Here is a 23,679-nt window from a genome sequence, read left to right on the forward strand (position 1 = left end):
ATTCTCAGCACATCCATTGACTCCCTACTTGCATTGGGTCTCCTTCCCGGCAGCCATATCCGACTCCTTCGAGCTCCTGTCACTCCCTGGCTTCCTGAGCACCTTCCCGGCATTGTTGGGAACCTTTAGGGCATTACATCAAAGGTATTTGATCATTTTCTTCACGGTTTACTTCAGTTCTCAGGTCTCACAGGCTGTAAACAAGATCGGGGCAGCCACCATTGAAGCTCCCTTGCTTCATATCTCACTTGCCTTTGAGGAAGACTTGCTGGAGCTTATTTGAGGCATTCCTTGGCTTTAACCGGACCCCTCCGAAGCTTGGCCACTATTTTTTGCAGCCCCAGGACCAACATTTACAGTTGGCAACTTCACGCAGCCCTCCCATATGTGTCTTCAGCATTGACAGTCACAACAACAGCTCTCCCCCTTCATTGGCACTTGGAAAGGCTCCATTTCAAGCATATGAATATGCTTTGATGCTTGATTTTGATGGTTGATGTGTTGGCATAGCATTTGGACTTATTTAACACTATTTTGGGACTGTCATAACAGTCCATAGGCAATTTATGACAGTGTTACACTGACATTTGATGCTACAGCTTGTTTGGCATTGTCATTTGATGCCCGGTTGGTCCCATTTGATGCTCGGATGTTAGGGGCATGTATGCCTATTGTTTGGCAACCATTTGGAGCTGATTTTGGTACTGAAATTTTCAATTTTGAACAGCACTACTATACACAGTTGGGCTGAAGTCATTTTACTCACGTATACTTATGCCAATGCTTTTCGGGCTATGTTTCGGACATTGGTGATGTATTGATACTTGGGGCTCGACATAGAGCTTGGTTTTGATTCGGCATCATTGGTTGAGCTTGAGCTCGCTTTGCAAAGAATTTGGATGCTCCGTCTTGGATGTACTTATGGCATGTATGTTGCTTATGTCTGACCGATCTTAACATGCTTAGCCTATGCCATTACTACATGCTAGTTACATTGTTTGGAGCCTGTTGCTACTGGAGCTCGGTCTTGGCTTGACATTGGATTCTCCGAGCTTACTTGAGCTATTTATTGGCTTGCCAGAGTTGTATCTTGGGATGTACTTGATGTCTTACATGCTTATGGATGCTACATACGGATGCTCTACCGCCTACATGTTCGGGATGTACTATTGATGTATTGTCTTGGACTTATGTCATTGGCACTGTATCTTGCCTTGGCTTGAGCTCTTGAGCTCATACATATGGCTTTTGTGCCAGTGGGAGCGTTCTTGAATGCTTATCAGACATTGAGCAAGTGGTACTTTTATGCATTGAGCCATTACATGCTATTGAGCAGACAGACACTTGAGACTTTGAGACTTCTTACCTTTTGGGATGATACATCATATATCTTGGTTCACTGTATGCTTATGAGCTAAGCCTCATTTTTGGATCCGTATATTTGTGAACTGACACCTACTTGTGTCAAGTTTTGGTAGTGGTAGGAACACTTTGCCCCATTGCTTGGGGGGTGTGCCTACTCACTGGCAGATGTTTGTATGACATACTTGAGTGTTGGATTCATGCTTATTGACCGTCATATTCTTATGCTATGCCCGCATGATGCCAGCTTTGGTCTTGGCAGTATCTGATTACCTTGGGATCCGATTTTGGTACTGTTAGCTCTCTTTTACTAAAATCTGAAATTTATTATAGCAAGCATATCTGTATGGACTGACATGGATTTTTCATGCTAAAACACTCTAAAATGATGTACATTCACTAGTACTTGGTGGGCAACAGCTTTAGTTCCACTTTCTTTGCCATTTTTCCTCAATTTTGGTGATCTTTTGGTCATTTTCTACAGTAAATAGCAAGCAGTTTTGAATTGTCTACAGTCTTCCAGCTTGCATTATGGCGAGTTCGTCCACTGATCATGCTATTTTCAACATCATAAGCTTGATGGTACGAATTACTCTTATTGGAAGAGCCAGATTTGGCAGGTGTTGGTGCAGAAATTGCAGATCAAACCTTTAAGGTTAAGCAGGCATCTACCTACAAATATGTCAGATGAGGAATGGCTTGAGCTTGATGAGTTATGCAAGTCCACTATTGTATTGTCCCTCACAGAACAGGTTCACTATAATGTCTTTGAGGAAGAACAGAGTGCATGGCAGTTGTGGGAAAAGATAAAAAAATTCTCTATGACAAGAAAAGTCCAGCGAGTCAGATGTATTGGCTGAAGTAGCTTATGGATCTGTGCATGAAGGAGAATGTGACTATGTCTACTCACTTGAGCCAGTTCCATGCTATACTCAAGAACTTGACTTCGCAGGACATCACTTTTGTAGAGGATGTCACTCCTCTTTTCTTGCTTGGTACTCTTAATGAGTCATGGGATGTATTCCGCACTGCATTATGTGCCTTTACTGCTACCTTAAAATTATCTGATGTTGAGAGTGCTCTTCTGCAGGAAGAGGTTAACCGTAAGAATTTGGATGCCTCTTGTGTGTCTCATGCTATGACAGTTAGAGGCAGGAATGATGGATATGGAAAGCATAGCAGTGGTAGTGGCCCGTGGATGGGATTCTCAGAAATCTCGGTCCAAGTCTCATGGGAAGTCACGTAGCAAATCTGGTGGCAAGAATACAGATGTTACTTGTCACCATTGTGGGAAAAAGGGCCATATTAGGCCACAATGCCATGAATTGCGCAATGAAGGGCGCAAAGATAAAGGAAAAGACAAAGTTCAGGATAAGTCTTCTGATCGCAGCATAGTACCTGCAAAGTCCAGTGTTAAAATTGAAGAGATCAATGTTATGCAGCCTAAGAATGTTAATGATGATGATTATATCCTAGAAGCTTCTTCTAGTGCTTCGCAGATGACAGAGATACACTCTATGTATGCACAGTGTTGGCTCTTAGACTCAGGTGCGTCCTTTCATGTGACACCTTGCCTAGAGTGGTTTCATTCATACCATACTATTTCGGGTTTTGTGCACTTGGGTAATGACAGCTCTCTTGATATTGTGGGCATTGGTGATATTAGGCTGTAGTTTCCTTCTGGCAGTAGTTTTGTTATGCAGGATATACGTCATGTACCTGCTTTGACACGCAGTCTCATGTCAGTTGGACAGCTTGATGACGCATGATATCATGTATGTTTTGGAGACTTTGCATGGAAGATCACTCGTGGAAAACTTGTGATTGCGAGAGATGCCAAGGCTGGCAGTCTCTACGCCTTGATTGTATCAGCTTCTTCCCTTGATCATGTTTTTTCTGTGGGTTCTATTCCACATGTATCTCTTTGGCATGCTTGTTTGGGCCATATGTTTTTGAAGGGAATGAAAATGCTTTCTGGTTTGCAGTACTTACCGCCCCTTGACTATACATGTTTTGATTCATGATGTGAGCATTGACTTTATGGCAGGCAGACTAGGTCTACGCATAAGAAGTCTGGTAGGCCACGCATGAGTAAGCCCTTGGCATTGGTACATTCAGATGTCTGTGGGCCCATGCCTTGTCAGTCTATGGGTGGTACAAAGTATTTTGTTACGTTCATAGATGATTTTTCACGAAAAGTTTGGGCTTATCCCATTAAACTAAAATCTGATGTCTTGGCTGTGTTTCAAAGATGGCTTGCATTGGTTGAGAACCAGTTTGGGTATAGACTAAAATGCCTAAGGATAGATAATGGGGGTGAGTATGTCTCATGTGCTTTTGAGCAGTTATGTGATGAGAGGGGTATTAAGCGTCAGTTGACTACCCCCTACACCCCCCCCAAAATGGTTTGGCTGAGCGGATGAATAGAACCATCTAGGAGCGTGTACGTAGTATGCTTAGCCATGCAAGCCTACCACAGAGATTTTGGGCTGAGGAAGTTAGTACAGCTATGCATGTCATAAGCAGATCACCCTCTAGTGGTTTGGATTTTCAGGTTGCAGAGGAGGTATGGACTAGCAAACCTCCCTCTTATGCGCATCTCCGTGTCTTTGGATGTGAGGCATTTTGCCATGTGCCCAGGGACAAGAGAAGTAAGCTGGATCCCAAGAGTGTCAAATGCATTTTCCTTGGTTATGGGGATGCATGCGAGATGGGTTATCATCTCTGGGATCTGCAGGCACGGAAAGTCATCCGCAGTCATGATGTAGTCTTCCATGAAGACAAAATTCATAGGCAGCTTGAGAGAGTTGTTGAGATCCGCAGGGTCATATTTTAGGAGGAGCTGAGAGCTCCCGCACAGCTAGTTGGATAGCCTACAACTATAGCAGATGCTCATGGTCAGGGTGTTGCACAGGTAGTTGGGCAAGCAGCGGAGCCTGCCATGAGATGGTCTACTAGAGACAGACGTCCGCTTGATAGATTTCAGCCCTCGATGCATTATGTCTTGGTTACAGATGCAGGAGAGCCTTTCACCTATGATGAGGCTATGCGCAGGGGGTGACAGTCACTCCTGGGAGAGGGCTATGCAGTCTAAGATAGACTCCCTGCATAAGAATGGCACTTGGGATTTGGTTTCCGTGCCTATGGGCAAGAAGGCTTTGCCATGCAAGTGGGTGTACAAGCTAAAAATTACCCTTGGACACCCCAAGCCGGCATACAAGGCTAGATTGGTAGCAAAGGGTTTTAAGCATGAGCATGGTGAGGACTTTAACGAGGTCTTTTCTCCTATGGTTAAGATGACCACCCTGCACTTAGTCTTGGATTTGGTTGCTCAGCTTGACTTGGATTTATACCAGATGGATGTCAAGATGGCTTTTGATGGACCTAAAAACGGGCCGGCATTGGCTCATGCACTAGCCGGGCCTCGTCACTACGCACAAGACAACCCCTCGGCCTCGCGGCCAGGAGCGTCTATCAAAATCTCTGCCTTCCTAAACATTGCGTTTGTAATACGTTGTAGTCCAACTGATCCTAACCCAATATTACTCCTCAGAGGGAGTCCCTGTCACATAGCCAAATATGCTCGAATCACATACACATGGGGTTCCTCCTACGGCTGAATGCCGTCAACCCTCTGCGACTCTCCTACACCTTGGGGATTGGCCCCTCGATGCGTCGCTCAACATTTAGACATTTCGCACAAAAGTCGCTCAAGGTACCAAATAAACGTATCCAGGAATGTACCATTGTCCTTACTTGATTTCCCCTTTAGGATCCCACGACTAACCTACAGCATAGGAACCTCACACTCTCAACGGTGGGTCACAGGCCTGCTGAAAACAATTGCTATGCATATCCAGGAGCTAACTCTGATACTTTTAATTTCCTCTAAATGATCATGCAAAGAGGTGGATGCCTAGTGCTCAAACATCTTAAAAACCAGCAGCGTGCAAGTGCAAATCATCTCTTTCATGCTTTTCTTTCTAACCGCTTTGTGCTTCGTTGCAACACCTAGCACCGAAGTGATCTTCGTGCTACTAGGTTTTAATTTTTATCATTATTATTCCGTCCTAGATGCAATGCATATAAAATCAGAAAATTATCCCTCATGCTCAGCGGCATTTAACCATTTTTTTCCACAACTCTACGCTTCCCCATTGATAGTGCATCGTTGCATTCATTTCTTTTAGGGTTTCCTTATCATTTTATGTGGAGAAAGGAAGGAAACACACACTACAACATATAAACAAGGCTGAACTGAAGCATAACTTCATGCCCCAGCCTTGCTATACATCAACAAACATAAATCCTATTTTTCTATATTTTTCGTAGCCCCAAATGTATTTTTCCCCTATTTTTTCATGGTGTTTTTATCATTTTCCCGCCATTTTCTTCATTTTCTTGTATTTTTTAAATTGCTGAAAATGAAAACCAGTTTGTGGGCTGTGGCCCTTAGTTCATTTGCAACAAAATTGAAAGATTAGTTGATGTGTATCGACGGTTTTCCCCATTTATATGCCCAAAACCCTTGTTTTCCTTCATTTTTATGGTTTTTCGTGTCTCGGTTCCCTATTTTCTGCTATCCCACACATGTTTTCCAGATTTTTAAATGATGAACAGCTAGAAACCAACTCAAAGCACGACATACTCAAAACTCATTCCATATGAACACATTTTTATCAACCAAATTTGCATCAAAAGACCATTTTCTTTGTAAAAACAATTATTACCGTGTCTTGCGGGTTTTTCCATTAAATTTGGCACGTCCCACGATTGATTTCCAGCCATGAATTCTGCTTGGAATCAGCAATCTACAATGATTTTGCATTGCTCTTCCATCCCGTCAAGAATCGGCATCCATCCGGCCGTCCATCTCCATCCTATTCCTTCAAGCACGAACGGGGGCTAAGAGGAGAGAGAGGGAGGAGAGAGAAAGACTGATTTTCTCTCTCTCCAACCAGTCCACCATTGCGGGAGCGGAGACCGGCGAATTGATCGGCACATCGTCTTGATCAGGCCTGGAGGTTCATTAGTATGGCTTCTTTGCAAGCCAGCAAATCGATTGGGGGGGGGGTCGCGTTTTTTTCGGCGCGTGCAGGTCGTCAACCTCCTCTCGTCCTCACGCGAAGTTTTTGTGGGGGGGGGAGCCCCCAAAGGGCACCCCCCACTTACTATGCCTTTTCATTCCACAAATTTTGGCCCTTCTTGCGGGCGGTCGGCCGGTTTTGGGCAATCTTGAGCATCCGGCATCGAAACTGAGTTCTGGAAATTTCTGTGAGTTCGTCTCGGACCCTCGGACAGGCCTGCGGCTTCACTGACTGGCACGGGCGCACGGAAAAATTATGAAAATTCACGGAGTGTCGCATGGGCGCCCGTCAAGGACTTGACGCTTAAAATCGTGCTCGCTCGAGCTGCCGCCTTCGTGGTTGAGCATTTTCCCCCGCATTTCCATATTTTTCTTCTATTTTTAGGCATGTTCCGGGGCCTAAAATCCATCCTTCATTGGCGACCACGGGATAGGACGACTCAGTCCGTCGAACCCACGAACATATCTGCGCATAAACAACCAAAGAAGCATCAAACTGATACAAAACAATTATCATCATAAAACTCAGCACAATGCTCCCCCTACCCCTAGACAGAACCAAGGCATGACATCCACAAGGAGTAGGCCTAGCATCATTTAACAGAAGATCCGAAGTGAATCACTAACCAGCTGCTCCAACACAGCCAAACTAAAAAGAACTGTCAAAGAGGTTGCCCTAAATGGTAGTCTGAACTACTTACCAACTAAAGACAACACCACTAGGAGCTCCTACAAGGCGAGGACTCCTATAGCTTGAGCAAAGGATATTTTCTTTCAGTCCATTTCTTCTTTTAGGATTTTTATGGGATGAACATACTTGGGCATGTAAAAAGGAGGGAGCTGAGCGTAGTGACCCAAGGAGAACAGGGCATCGGTCTCAGGACCTGTCTCGGCACCCAAGAACCTACCAAGCCCTCGCAAGGCGACACTTAATCCTTTTCAAACGCTCACTTTTATTTTCGCTCCAACCTTCCTTGTTTTGATATTATTTTTCCAGCAAGAAGCCACCCCTAGGAAGACAAGGTATCGGCCCCGGGTCTGACTCGTCCCCAGGAACCTACCAGGCCTTCGCAAGGCAATGATCAACTGCTTATATATTTTCATTTCATTTCTTTTCAGTGATAGGGGTTAGAACCCCTTTTTACACACCTTCGTATTGATAGTCATCCTTTAGGACAGTCAGGATTTCTTGGCATCATCATTATGATCTTCTAGCAGGCTTCTCTAACTGCCTCACTGCTAACAAGAACTCCTAGAACGCTGCCTAGCAGGCTGGCAGGACAGGGCCACTAGGACTTCCTTCTAAAACAGGTCTTTCAATGTCTAACAATGTCGTTGTAGGAGGCAATGACTACTCCGACCTCCCTCAAACATACTTAGCCCAAACCTGGGACTTCATGCCTTGGTTGCCGGCTTCCACAACAAAAAGTATCCCCTCAACAAGTACAAATACACATATAACAGGAAAGAAAGGTACTCGTAAAGGAGAAATATCACCTGGAGTGGCCACAAGAAGCTTCCATCGCAGCAAAGGCTCCTCCAGGCTCCACCAAATTCCACGAACCACGAAACCTGTCCAGCACAACACTCAACAAAAACCCAATTAAACGCACCCGCACTAGACAGGAAAATGGCCCTCTTGGCCTAATGAAATCAGACATGACTTTGCTACAAAACTGAATCGGCCCTCTTGGCCTAATGAAATAAACCAATACTATGCAGAACATCCACCTGGAAACAACCATGATAGACATCAAAGCATACCATTCCCAGGGGAACAAAGGCTCATAGCCCTAAACTAGGTGCATTAAATTATGACCTATCCCCCCTGCGTATATCGCAAGAGGTGTTCGCATCACATGTCGTCTAATCAGTCTATGGGTCCGAGATAATAAAGGTAGATGAGTCTCGCTTACCCTCTGCATCACCCAAATCAACCATCGTCTGCCAAAGAGGGCATGTTCAGAAAGCATACCCCACAACCGACCGGGTCCTGTCTCACCATCAATAGATATATCGGGACAAGGGCCACAATTAAAGAAGAGGTCCTCTTCATACGCAAGATTAGCCAATGAATCGGCAAACTGATTCCAATTCCGTGGAATCAGCTGAAAAGACACTCTATCGAATTCGTCTAGCAGGGCTATGGCAGTGTGATGGTACATACAAAGGATCGGGTTCCGCACCATGTACGTCCCATTGAGTTGATTTAAAACCAACTGAGAGTCCCCTTTTATCAACAACTGGCGGATACCACCCTTCTTCGCAATATTCAAACCCATAATCAGGGCTTTGTATTCTGCCATATTATTGGTAAAATTCGCCCCGAGATAAGCAGCTAACTTCATGATAATGCATCGTCGGGGGTCTCGGATGACAACTCCTACACTTCCTTTTTTGCATGCACCCCTGGACGCCCCATCAAAGTACAAGGTGTACGTCCATAAAGGGTTTACATATCCTGCCATCCTGAACTCTACTCGTAATTATGATAATCGAAATTCAGCATATTCAACGGGTGGACTGTAGGTTCCATCCCTCCATCATCATTGAATTCAACAGGGAGACTCGTCAAAAGTTGTAGGCAGTGATGGCAGAAGACCTTGATTTCCCAAATAAATGTCCCGCCTTCTTGCTCAATCACCTTGTATCCTTTGCTCCACCAAATGAGCTTTCCCTGATAATATCTCTGTTCCAAATATGGGTGTTCTAAATAAGGGATCAGACGACCCATCAACCTCTATCACGATTTCCTTGCAGATGTTTGATCAATCTTGCCTAGACCTGCAAGGCAGTCATAGCATTAGTACAATCAGAAGTAATAAGGTTTAATCTTATTAAGATTAACCTTATTTTTAAATTCTATCCCTTCAAGGTCAGCTAACAACACTGTAGATTTATTCTTTCCTATCCTAACGATCCTATAGGGCCCATCCCATTTGGGTTCTAGCTTGCCTGGGAATAATTCACGTCGTGCGTCATAATACAGAACAAGCTGTCCTTTCTTGAAGGTGTATTTCTTGGCTTTGAGGTCGTGTAGCTTCTTCATTCGGCGCTTCGCCACTTCTTGGTGCAATAAGCTCTGCAACTTAAGCTCGTCTAAATGGGCCAGTGTCGTCAAGCGCTCAAAAAGGGCGTCTTCATCGCTCAAAGAATGATTGATGGCGAACCGAAGAGTCGGCAGCTCAATCTCTAAAGGCAAGACACACTCCTCCCCATATACTAACTTGAACGGGGTATGGCCAGTGGCTCGTTTGAAGGTCGTATTATAGGCCCACACTGCCACGTATAACTTTTTATCCCAATCCCGTTTCTTTTCCGACACAGTTTTGGACAGGATGCCCACAAGCTGCTTGTTGGTACTTTCGACTTGCCCATTGGCTTGCGGATTATATGGGGTTGTCTTGTTATGCTTGATGTTCCACAACTCTGTCAAACCTTTGATCACCTTATTCAGGAAATGAGTTCCGCGGTCCGACACTAATTCTTTCGGTGGACCAAACCGGCATATTATCTGCTCTAAAAGGAAACTAGCAGTTTCTTTAGCATCATCTTTCCTTGTTGCACGTGCTTCTGACCACTTTGTGAAGTAGTCAGTTGCTACAATGATGTACCGCTTTTGCGTAGTCGATGACGGAGTAATAGGACCCACAAAGTCTATTCCCCACTTCTCAAATGGAAGTATCGCCATAATAGGGGTGAGTGGTCGTTTCCTATTCTCTCGACTATCATGTCGTTGGCAAATATCGCATCGCTTAACATACGCAAACGCATCCTGGAAGATGGCAGGCCACTAATAACCTGCTCTTAAAGCCTTTTGTGCTGTAAGCCGTCCAGCAAAATGGCCACCGCAAGCAGAATCATGGCACTCTTCCAAAATGAACGGCACCTCGTCAGGCGTCACACATCGGCGATAGATATCATCAACCCCTTGCCGATATAATGTACCTGCGATCAAGGCAAACTTTAACGCTTGCTGCTTAATTTTCCTTTTCTCAGCCTTAGATAGTTCGGATCCCGCCTCTCCTGTTGATAAATAATGCGTTATTGCAGCATACCAGGAGGGAATAGATGCCGTATCTATTTTAAATATCATCTCCATGTCACTACCTTCAGCCACAGATTCTTTCGGCTCCCCAAAGTCCACTAGACATTCCACGATGCCTTGCAACCTTGGTGGCTTACTCCTGATTTCATAATCAAATTCCTGCAAAGTGATCAACCACTTCGCTAAACGATCAGGCGGCTGTAACTTATTCATCAATAGTCGAAGTCCCTCCGCCTTCGTATAAAGCACGAATTTCTCATAGAGAATGTAATGCCTGAATTTCTTGGTCCCAAAGACCATCGCTAGACACAGCTTCTCCATATAGGTGTAATTGATTTCGGATACCCCCAGCTTCCGACTAGCAAAAGCAATCGGGTGGTACCACTTCTCTTCCCAAATTTGGGCTAAACAGCAGCTGATACTATACATGGTGGCTGCTGAGAATATATAGAACACCTCACCTCTCTTAGGTGCTTTTAAAACGGGCGCTCTTGCTAGCTCTTGTTTCACATCCTCGAATGCTACCTTGCAAGGATCACCCCACACAAACGAACAGCTAAAGGACAATAAATTTGTAAGCGGCAACGTCCTTTCTGCTAAGGCGTTAATGAATCTACGGTAGTAACCAACCGAAGACAGAAAGCTATGAACTTCTTTCGGAGTGCGTGGTGGACCCATGGCAACTATAACTTTCACCTTCTCGGGGTCTGTCGCAATTCCTACCGAACTGACCACATGGCCCAGCAATAGCCCATAAGGTACTCCAAAAGCACACTTTCGTGGGTTTAGGGCGATGCAAAATTGTCTACAGCGCTCAAAGCATTTTCTCAAAATGATCAACTGCCTTTCCCTCATGGTGGCGGCCCCTAAGTCATCAATAAATACCCTCAACTCTTCAGGGGATATGTCACCGAATGTCTTATCGGCTGTTCATTGCCACGAACCAGGCGCATTGCATAAACCAAAAGCCATCACGTGGTAAGCAAAAGTACCAAATACAGTGATGAAAGTTGTTTTCAACTTGTCCTCTTCTGCAATTGCCATTTGGTTGTATCCTGCAAAGCAATCCATAAACGAATATATCTCCCTACCCGCTAATTGATCCAAAATCTGGTCAATAAATGGCAATGGGTAGTAGTCCTTAACTGTCTGCTTATTCAGCTCCCTAAAGTCTACACATAAACGGATCTGATTATTCTTCTTCTTTCTAATCACAACTGGCGAACACCATTCCGTGTGTTGCACAGGAAAAATCAAACCCGCTTTTCGAAGCTTCTGTAACTCCTCAAATAGCCCGTCCCTCAATTCAAAAGGCATACGCCTTACTTTCTGCCGTACAGGACGACTGCCCTCTTTCAACGGAATTGTATGAACAGCAAGACTAGGAGGAATGCCTCTCAACTCATCATAACTCCAGGCAAAGATATCACGGAATTCTTGGATCAAGGCCACATAGTCCTCCCTTTCTGCTGTGCTGAGCATAGAGCCTAATTTGATGGGCCGCGAATCATCAAGCGTACCAAGGTCTAGCTCGATAACATCTGCATCTCTTATACGATCTTGGGCCTCTATCGGCTCGTTCAAAGTGATCTGATAGATGTTCTCCGTGGTGGATCCCTCTTTGGACTCATCGCTCGATGATGTCTCACTGGCAGATAAATCTTCTAATGTCTCCAATTCTGTAGAAGATAGAGGAGCTCTCTCACTCTGCGGTGACTCAGGATAAGCATCAACCACCACACGCTGGGCACCTCTGCCGAATATCAATCGACCGGCGGGTATATCCACTTGGCAATCCGCTTGCAAGATCCAAGGTCGTCCAAGTAATACTTGGTAACTTGGCCGCCCTGCAAAACGAATCACCCTAAAGTCCAACATGCATTCTACATTTGCAACAGTGACATGGACCTTAGTAATGCAGCCTTCCGGCTGTCTCAAACTATCATCTGCCATTCTGAGAATTGTGGAAGTATCTTTCTGAATCGCAAGACCTAACCTTTCCATCAGTTCAGAACTCATAATGTTAACAGATGATCCCGTGTCGACAATGGCATAATCTACTAATATCCCATCGACATAGGCTGCAACCCTTGGGCAATGCTTCTCAGCATGCTCGAACCAGTCATCACCAACTCGCGCAATACCCAAAGGTTCTACGATATACCCGGTACGTAGGATCTTTCTAAATTCCTTACGTACTCCTGGGGAAAGCTTAATAAGCTGCAAAAGGTTCACATCCGGCTTGACTTCGCAAAGAGAGCCCGCCAAATCGAATTCATGATAGTTCGATAGAGCTCGCTTTTCACGCCAAATCATCCGCTCTTTAGGTCGCTGAACTGGCTTTATTGCCTCTTTCTTAACTTTCACCTTCTTCTTTGGTGCTTCCTTATCGGCTTTACTCTCTACGGGCTTCAAAGGTCCCCCTTCTAGGGCAGGATCCAAAACTTGCATTCCTTTGTCGCCTTGTTTAGGGTTTCCGTCGACAGGCTTATCCATGTCGGCTTCTCTACCCTTTTTACCTCTTGTAAGGACAGCTCGTAGATTAGAGGTTTCAGCATCATTAACGCGTACAGCCTCAATCAAACTAACCCCACTACCACTTGGTAGCTCTTCCACTGTAGTCTTTGGTCGTTGAAGTATTTGTTTAGGCCCATTTTCTGGCTGGGGGTCATTTCCTTGGGCACGATGATTAACAGGCCCTGGTTGCCGACTTCCACGCTGGAGAGAACTGATCTTACTCCAGCAAGTAGCTGCTAAATGGCCGGATTTTCCACAAATGTCGCACTTAACATTTGGGCAATTTCTTGGATAGTGCTGCCCGCCACACCATTTGCAACTAAACCTCGACGGTGCACCCTCCTCCGGGTATCTACTTCCTATCAAATTTTGTTGTTTTTTAAGGAAGTTGACATCAACAGCTATTTGTCGATACTGCTCCGTAATCATGTCGGTATAATGCTTCATCATGTCCTTAACCTCGCCAAGAACATTGGAAGAACTCGACTCATAGCCTTGGTCATTACCGTGTCTTTCAATCGGCCTAACAATTCGATTAGGCACAGGCTGTTGAGTCACAGGCATGGTATTGGAATTGACCGCCTGGCCTCCACCACTTGGAGCCATTTGGCTGCCCGTCGGCATCGACATGCTAGGGGGAGCTGGTAATAGAGGGACATTCTGTATCATGTTCCCTCTCCCATTAGGGTTAGCCATCGCTATCCCTTGGCCACTACTGCCATTGGCTATCGCCATATTGTTTCCCAATACTAAACCCATATTCGAATTGCCTCGAGAAGCATAAGCTGCTTGTAGTCGGGATTCCACCTCTTGTGCTCGTGTAATGGCAGTGTCTATATCCCCCAAGGGGACACTACTCAACTGCAATTGGATATTGAAGTCCAACCCATGTAGAAAATATTGCAATTGGGCAGCTGCGGGGATAGGAATAGAGATGTCCAACTTACGAAAGACCTCTTTTATCTTCTTCGCATAAGCACGAATATCCTCATGTGGATCTTGGCGGGTCACGTTGAGTACACGCAACCAATATTGCCCACCCCTTTCAGGGGCAAACTCCCTTCGAAAAGCTCCATAAAATGCATCAATGTTCAATATGGTTCCGGCTTCTAAACCATGATACCATATAGCGGCTCTTCCTTTGAGAGTCATATTGAAGAACATCATCAAATGTCCTTCCTCTTGAATGCGACAGTTAAACATCAGCTTTTGAAACTCCCTAATGTGGAGTTCCGCATCTTCCTCAACTAGCCCATTAAAAATGGGTAGCGGGTAACCTAGAGCCGGCAAATCCGTCGTTCCTGCTGGAATTGCAATAGGCTGCGCCATGACGCGGATTGGATTTGTACTGGGAATAGGGGACGGTGGGGTTACACCTCCCGTACTTGACGTGGACTGACTTATAGAAGAAAGGGGAGCACTAGAGCTTCCACCTTCTCCTAACTTACTGCTTGTGGTCCTAAGACCACTAGATCCACTCCCTCGTAAGGGTTCAGCACCGCTACGCTTAGGGGAATATCTCCTAAAAATTTCAGCACGTCGCCTAGCTCTTTCGTCTCTTTCTTGCTTTTGGATTTCTGCTAGACGATGCTTATCAATAAATAACGGATCAAGCTCAGTATCCTTTGGCATAAACTGCTAGTTGGTCCTTAAACAACCAGGATTCGAGAACCGCCACTTTTAAGCAGCTCCCGACAGACGCACCACTGATGGACCTAAAAACGGGCCGGCATTGGCTCATGCACTAGCCGGGCCTCGTCACTACGCACAAGACAACCCCTCGGCCTCGCGGCCAGGAGCGTCTATCAAAATCTCTGCCTTCCTAAACATTGCGTTTGTAATACGTTGTAGTCCAACTGATCCTAACCCAATATTACTCCTCAGAGGGAGTCCCTGTCACATAGCCAAATAGGCTCGAATCACATACACATGGGGTTCCTCCTACGGCTGAATGCCGTCAACCCTCTGCGACTCTCCTACACCTTGGGGATTGGCCCCTCGATGCGTCGCTCAACATTTAGACATTTCGCACAAAAGTCGCTCAAGGTACCAAATAAACGTATCCAGGAATGTACCATTGTCCTTACTTGATTTCCCCTTTAGGATCCCACGACTAACCTACAGCATAGGAACCTCACACTCTCAACGGTGGGTCACAGGCCTGCTGAAAACAATTGCTATGCATATCCAGGAGCTAACTCTGATACTTTTAATTTCCTCTAAATGATCATGCAAAGAGGTGGATGCCTAGTGCTCAAACATCTTAAAAACCAGCAGCGTGCAAGTGCAAATCATCTCTTTCATGCTTTTCTTTCTAACCGCTTTGTGCTTCGTTGCAACACCTAGCACCGAAGTGATCTTCGTGCTACTAGGTTTTAATTTTTATCATTATTATTCCGTCCTAGATGCAATGCATATAAAATCAGCAAATTATCCCTCATGCTCAACGGCATTTAACCATTTTTTTCCACAACTCTACCCTTCCCCATTTATAGTGCATCGTTGCATTAATTTCTTTTAGGGTTTCCTTATCATTTTATGTGGAGAAAGGAAGGAAACACACACTACAACATATAAACAAGGCTGAACTGAAGCATAACTTCATGCCCCAGCCTTGCTATACATCAACAAACATAAATCCTATTTTTCTATATTTTTCGTAGCCCCAAATGTATTTTTCCCCTATTTTTTCATGGTGTTTTTATCATTTTCCCGCCATTTTCTTCATTTTCTTGTATTTTTTAAATTGCTGAAAATGAAAACCAGTTTGTGGGCTGTGGCCCTTAGTTCATTTGCAACAAAATTGAAAGATTAGTTGATGTGTATCGACGGTTTTCCCCATTTATATGCCCAAAACCCTTGTTTTCCTTCATTTTTATGGTTTTTCGTGTCTCGGTTCCCTATTTTCTGCTATCCCACACATGTTTTCCGGATTTTTAAATGATGAACAGCTAGAAACCAACTCAAAGCACGACATACTCAAAACTCATTCCATATGAACACATTTTTATCAACCAAATTTGCATCAAAAGACCATTTTCTTTGTAAAAACAATTATTACCGTGTCTTGCGGGTTTTTCCATTAAATTTGGCACGTCCCACGATTGATTTCCAGCCATGAATTCTGCTTGGAATCAGCAATCTACAATGATTTTGCATTGCTCTTCCATCCCGTCAAGAATCGGCATCCATCCGGCCGTCCATCTCCATCCTATTCCTTCAAGCACGAACGGGGGCTAAGAGGAGAGAGAGGGAGGAGAGAGAAAGACTGATTTTCTCTCTCTCCAACCAGTCCACCATTGCGGGAGCGGAGACCGGCGAATTGATCGGCACATCGTCTTGATCAGGCCTGGAGGTTCATTAGTATGGCTTCTTTGCAAGCCAGCAAATCGATTGGGGGGGGGGTCGCGTTTTTTTCGGCGCGTGCAGGTCGTCAACCTCCTCTCGTCCTCACGCGAAGTTTTTGTGGGGGGGGGAGCCCCCAAAGGGCACCCCCCACTTACTATGCCTTTTCATTCCACAAATTTTGGCCCTTCTTGCGGGCGGTCGGCCGGTTTTGGGCAATCTTGAGCATCCGGCATCGAAACTGAGTTCTGGAAATTTCTGTGAGTTCGTCTCGGACCCTCGGACAGGCCTGCGGCTTCACTGACTGGCACGGGCGCACGGAAAAATTATGAAAATTCACGGAGTGTCGCATGGGCGCCCGTCAAGTACTTGACGCTTAAAATCGTGCTCGCTCGAGCTGCCGCCTTCGTGGTTGAGCATTTTCCCCCGCATTTCCATATTTTTCTCCTATTTTTAGGCATGTTCCGGGGCCTAAAATCCATCCTTCAGCTTTCTTATATGGGGACTTGAATGATGAGATTTATATGGAGAAACCTAAGGGCTTTGCAGAACCTGGCAGGCAACACCTTAGTGTGCAAATTGAAGAAAAGTCTTTATGGCTTGAAACAGGCACCTAGGGAGTGGTATCATAAGTTTGATGCATTTATGTAGTCACAGGGCTATAGCCGGAGTACTATGGATCCGTGTCTTTACAGAAGAAAGCCCACGATGGTTCTTTATTGATTTTGGTACTCTATGTGGATGATATGCAGCAGGGAAAGCTCATGATGAGCTAGATGCTCTTAAGGCTCAGCTCAAGAAGAGATTTGAGATGAAAGATATGGGACAGAGCGATCACATACTTGGTATGCACATTAGATGCGACAGGCATCAGGGACTCCTCTACTTGTCACAGAGGGAATACATTCATGAAGTCCTTGAGCGCTTCCGTATGTAGGACGTAAAGCCTATTGGCTGTCCATTGCCTTCTTATGTGAAGGTATCACAGGTTGATTGTCCGCAGACAAATGAGCAGAGGACCGAGATGGCCAATATTCCCTATGCATCCGTAGTGGACAATCTTATGTATGCCATGATAGCCACTCGTCCAGATATTGCCTTTGCAGTTGGTGTTGTGGCATGCTATATGGCTACACATGGCAACAAGCATTGGGATGCCGTGAAGGGTATCATGAGGTACGTGAAGGGCACTGCAGATATGTGCATATACTATGGCAGCCAGGATACAGGAGTCATGGGGTACACTGACTCTGATTATGCAGGACATGCAGACAGTAGAAAGTCCACTTCCGGCTATGTATTCACCTATGCTAGAGGTGCTATTTCTTGGATGTCCAGGGTGCAGAAATGCACAACCCTTTCTACTACAGAGGCCGAGTATGTTGTAGCCACCCACTGAGGCTTGCAAGGAGACCATTTGGTTGGGTCATTTAGTTGCTGACCTTGGTATTGATGCTATCCCTACACTGCATTCGGATTCTATGAGTGCTATTCAATTAGCCAAGAATCTGGTCTTCCATGCAAAGACGAAACACATTGAGGTGAGGTATCACTTTATACATGGGGTCGTTGAAGATAAGTTTGTTGATCTTGTCAAGATCTCGCGACTGACCAGAATCCTGCAGATCTGCTCACGAAAAGCCTATCTATAGAGCGCTTTGCCTTCCTCAGGAGGTTGATGGGCGTGGGATGAGATGGCATCTTTTTTCGTCCTGTTGTACATATGTACATGTTGTACTGTCTTTTTTCTTTTTCTTTTCACTCCTCGTTGGGGCAGATTCGCCTTTAAGTGGGAGGTTGTTGGGGGTAAAGGCACCTCTGCCTAGCCGCCCGTGTATTACTACACTGACAATCACCACCACTATACACTGTAGGTGGCGGGCGCTTGTCTCACTGACACTTTATTCTTTATTCTTTTAGTGACAGTTTGAATAAAGGAAGACCCGGTCACACATTGTGACTGTTGGAGTTCCCATTTCTAGTCTCTCCCTTTCTTGCTCTTGCTCTCCAGCCATAGCTCTCGAGTCCAACCTTTGATCCGTCGCTCCCTTTCATGAACACCTCTTCAAACTCCCTCGCTTCCTACGTATCTACCTCAAACACCGGTTCGGGGAAAACCCTTACTTCAATGCTCGATTCGAAGCACGCAAGCGCTCAAGGCTTGAATCCGTTGGTCCCAGCAACGGAACCAAAATATGGGAGCTTATGCTCAACCGCCAAGACCCACAGACCACTTATTGTTTCAAGCGTTGCAAGCCGAGTACTAATGGCTACCTCTCACATAGCTGACACGCCATCCATATCTATAGGTGTAGTGAGCTTACCTCCATGCCGATTGAGTTACCTCCTCTCCCACGCACTTCGGTAGCTCCACGATCCAAGTGCAAGCTTCAAGCAAGCTCCATCCTCAAGCTCCATGCTCCAAGCTCCATAGCCGCAAGCAAGACAAGAGAAGAGAAGAGAAGAGAAGAAGAGAGGAGAAGATGAAGAGCTTCTCCTCCCCAGTCCCTCGCCCTTACACACTCACTCCCTCACACTCTCACACTCCCTCTCTCAAGCACAAGCTCAAGCAAGCAAGAACAAGAAGAAGAAGAAGAAGAAGAGGAGGAGAGCCACTTTTGGCCACACACAAGAATGAGCTTCTCATTCACTTTTCAACTTTATATACAAAATCCTAAATCGCTTTTGGGCGGTCATCCCCTTATCCCCTTTTTTACATGGCCAGCCTTGGCCTAGGCCCTTTTTCCCATTATCCTTTCATTTTCCTAGCTTCCTTTCCACCGCCCGTCTACATATACAAATTGCACGAGTGAGAGCTCAACGCTCCTTAAATTAAATCATGATGCACTTGCGCTCTTTTACAAAAGTATTGACTTGCGCTTTTCCTTGTGCATCTTTTTTCCTTATTTAGGACTTTTCTGCACTTCTTGTATTTCTAGATTTTTCTTAGCGTGCCTTCGTCTTCCGTTTCACTTTGCCTTAGCCATTGTCTTCTACTTTAGTTTTTCCAGATTTTCCACCTTGTTTGTCTGACGGTTAACAGTGGCAGAGGCTAGCTTAGTATTAGCCTTGTTCAACTCCTCCTTGGATTAATGTATATCCTCATAATAAGAAGAATAGAGTTCTTGAATACAAGTAGTAACAAAGAGTTCAATAGAGCGTTGAATGTCTCTACACACAAAAATGGAATTGCATCTCCTGTCAGACTTTGTAAACCCACTTACAGCCAATAGCTTTCTTACCCTTAGCTAAGGGTACCAAATCCCAAGTCTTATTGGCTTCTAATACAGCCATCTCCTCATCCATTGTTGCATCCCAATGAGCATGACCAACAGGACCCTCAAAACAAGTGGGCTCAAAATCCACAACTAGTTTCACCATATAAACATAGTGGTGAGTTGCATAACCTTCAAAACTAAATCTTTTAACAGGGTATCTGACCCTACTAAACCTACGTACCACTAGATCACTCGATGGAGCCTTTACATTACTATGAGCTATTTGTAAACCTTGTGTCCTGACTAAAGGAATGCCAAGCTCATCATCCAAACTCTCTGAACCACTAGAATCTTCATCAAATCCTAAATGACTATAGATTCATCATTACCATCCAGGACTTTCTTCTTTCCTTTGTCTTTACCTGCAACACTTATAGATCCACTTGAAGATGTGGGGCTACTCCTTAGTCTCCCAGACCAAGGGCTCACTATAGGTGTAGTACCAAATGATGTTTCTGGTCCACTAAGACTCCATGATTCTTGCTTTTCTTTCTGCACATAGCTATCATGATCATTATCATCATCTAATACATCACCAGTAGGTGCATACCAACTACTCATCTCATAAAAAATAACATTCATGCTCACTCTGAACTCACCTGTGACAATGTTATAACAACAATTCCCTTTCTACTCTAAAGAGTATCCAATAAAAATACATTTTTCAGCCTTTGGATCAAGCTTCTTCTGTAGCTCATCTAGAACATGAACATATGCAACGTAGCCAAGTACCTTTAAGTGTGATACATCAGGCTTCTTGCCAAGTAAAGCATTCTTCAAGAGTCATCACATGAATTGCAACTATGGGGATTCTGTTCATAATATAGATAGCAGTATGGATAGCTTCAGACCAAAATATTTTGTCATATTCTTTTTAGCCACTAATGCCCGTGCAACTTCTACAATATTCCTATTTTTTCTTTCTACAACCCCATTTTGCTATGGGATATACCTACAAGTAAATTGCCTCTTTATCCCATGAATCCTCAAGAAGCCACTAAACTCATTAGAGAGGTACTTTTCCCCTCCATTTGATCTCAAGCACTTCACTTTCAAGCCTATTTCTATTTCAACAGCTACCTTGAAAGATTTGAATACATCACTCTTTTCCTTCATGAAATATATCCATAGCTTCCTTGAATAGTCATCAATAAATGTGATGAAGTATTTGCTGCCACCAAGAGATATATTTTGTGTGGTCCTGCAAACATTTGTATGCAATACATCATGTGTATTTTTTCTCACTTCTCTATCATGCGAGGAGGGTCATCTTGCCTACTTACCAAATTGGCATGCTTCACGGGCTTCATAAAATTCTACAACTCTAAAAGAAGGCAACTCTATAACTAATCCTGTAGACTGCATTAATTTTAGCCTTTGCACATTTGCATGTCCAATACTTTTATGCCATATTTCAATGTCTACAACTAATCCTTTTCCTTTAGCATACATAACAACTTCCATCGTAGAAATTTTAGCATCTAAAGTGAACATGCGGCCAACTATACTTCCTTTTGCGACCAACCTACACTTATCATTAAAGTCTTCTACAAAACAACCTTTGCATTGAATCAAACCTGCAACCCTTGCTTTACCATTTGGCCAACAAACACTAGATTCTTTGTGATTGGTGGCACATGTAATACATTTGTCACACTCTTTGTCTGGCCTCATGAAAGGACAAGGGAACCTTTCCAATGTGTGAAATTGGCTAGCATGAATCATTACCCATCTACACATAACCTAGATTTTGTAAGTCTTGCATCTCTCCAAACCATTCAACATGACTGGTCATATGATTAGATGCACATGAATCAGCATACCATACTTTATCATGTGTCCCCTTTCCTGCAACTGCCTTCATCATATGCTACATAACAAACAGACACTCATTTTTGTCTTCATTCTGTCGTGAAGATGATGCATATTTTCTTTGCTGCAATTTACCACTGCGAATATCATCCTTCTTAGAATAACAATGGGATGCAATATGACCTGTTTTGCCATAATAATGGCAAACTCAGAATCTCTCTTCTACCATCCACCTCTTCCTCTAAAGCTCCCCCTGCCTCTAAAATTTCCTCGGCCTCCTGAAACCTGCATTTCACCAAATTGGCATCTCGAAGAGGATCTACCATGTCCCCTTCCTGAACTTGAGTAAAATGCTTGGACCTCTTCACCATTTCTTTCAGACGAGTCACCCGGCATATTGATCTCTTCGATAATCATGAGAGAGACCAGCTCATCAAAATTTGAAAATAGCTTCCATACATATACTAAAGTAACAAATGATTTCCATGCCTTCTCATTATTAAGGCCACTCAAAGTAGATGAAACCAAATCATCATCATCAGGCATTGTATTAATCGTTGCTAAAGCATTTGCAATGCTCCTCACCTTCAAAACATACTCATTAACATACATTTTCCCTTTCTTCAAGGTATTAAACTCTTGCTTGAGTTGAATCTTTTGTGCCTTTGTATTTACTGAAAACATGTTCTCAAAAATTGTCCAAGCTGCATGTGAAGTTTCTGTATTCCTAGTATGTCCCAGCATAGTACTATCAATGACTGCAAATAGCCAGCACATCACCTTTTTGTCTTTTGCATTCCATTCTTTACATGCCTTTAATTCATCTACGGGAGGCATACCCAGCTTTGGCTCCTTTTCTTCACCTGAAACAAACTCATAAAGACTCTTTCCAATGAGGAATTTCATCACACGGAACTTCCATGAAGGGTAGTTATTCTTGTCGAGCTTCTCAATAATGGGATTTCCACTGTTCTATGCCATTATCATAAAAAAGGATACAAAATAACAAGAAATTCTTATACAATCTTTCACAACAAGTATATAGCAATACACCAAGCAACCTTTTTTATTGATTGCTCAATAGTACATGTAATCTGCAACCTATTTTTAGATAAACCTTATGTTTGCTTCCTGGCAAACACCTAAAAAATTATAGATTCGAAACATGTAACCTCTCAACACAGCCAAAATCACAATGTATCATGAAATTGTTGTCTGTAACCTTGTGGCTCTAAAATGGGGCCTGAAACGGCCTCAAATACCCAAAAAAACTGCTCCTAGTCACACACCAAATCTCATAGCAATCTGAGATTTTTACTCTATCATGCTTTCGGTGCCTCCATAGGCACTATCCAAGAGAAAGAGTAGAAGAATGGGAGAGCTTCTTACATGTTGTTTGCTTGCTCGAACCTTGCTTCTTTTTCTTCACTTTAGCCTTCAAAATCAGCCTCTCTTAGTATCGCGGCTCTGATATCATGTAATGAATCGCGTGGTGGAGGGACTTACTTGAGCTGTTGTGCCAAACATACGCGTATACACAAGAGGAAGCTCACTCAAGAACATAAGAAGAGAGATGGATGCCAAAACGTTTTCTTGCTAATTTCTTCTTCTTCTTCTTCCACACACTATACAATGTACACAAAGTATAGATAAGATACAACATAAAGGAAAGTGACCTACTAAGTTAAACAATGCATAATAGACTACACTAATCGACTTGTGCTATATCTTTGCTAGTTGTAGGTAGGTATAACAAACTAATATAATAAGTGATAAGTTAGTGGCCATGTAAGTATCATAATGACCACCAACATGCTAAGTGTAGATGTACGAACCCATCTAGCTAGGTGGTCCACCATCAATGTTCTCACGTGTTGAGCTTGCCATCTCAATATCTTAGGCGTCATCAGGATAACTATGTACAAACACATCCAGACCTCTTGTTCTAAGAAGTTAAGAACTGATCACACATGTCAAAATCATCATGGACAAGTGACAGTGGAAGAGCTACAAATTTGGATAACCTACCCTTAGAAATAAGGTCCAATTTCAGCAGTTGTGAATAGTCATGAGGAACCAATGGAACATACTGGACCGGGGGAGGAGTATGAGGTGCCATTCAAATGGATCACACACACCACACAGACAGACAATCATAATGAATGTCTCTAAAATAGCATAATAGCAATGGATAATATATCGATAAAAGAGATGACTCTCATGGACATAAT

Source organism: Lygodium microphyllum, chromosome 30, assembly GCF_053477565.2.
Source record: "Lygodium microphyllum isolate KBCC chromosome 30, Lygodium_microphyllum_v1.1.10, whole genome shotgun sequence".
Taxonomy (NCBI): domain Eukaryota; kingdom Viridiplantae; phylum Streptophyta; class Polypodiopsida; order Schizaeales; family Lygodiaceae; genus Lygodium; species Lygodium microphyllum.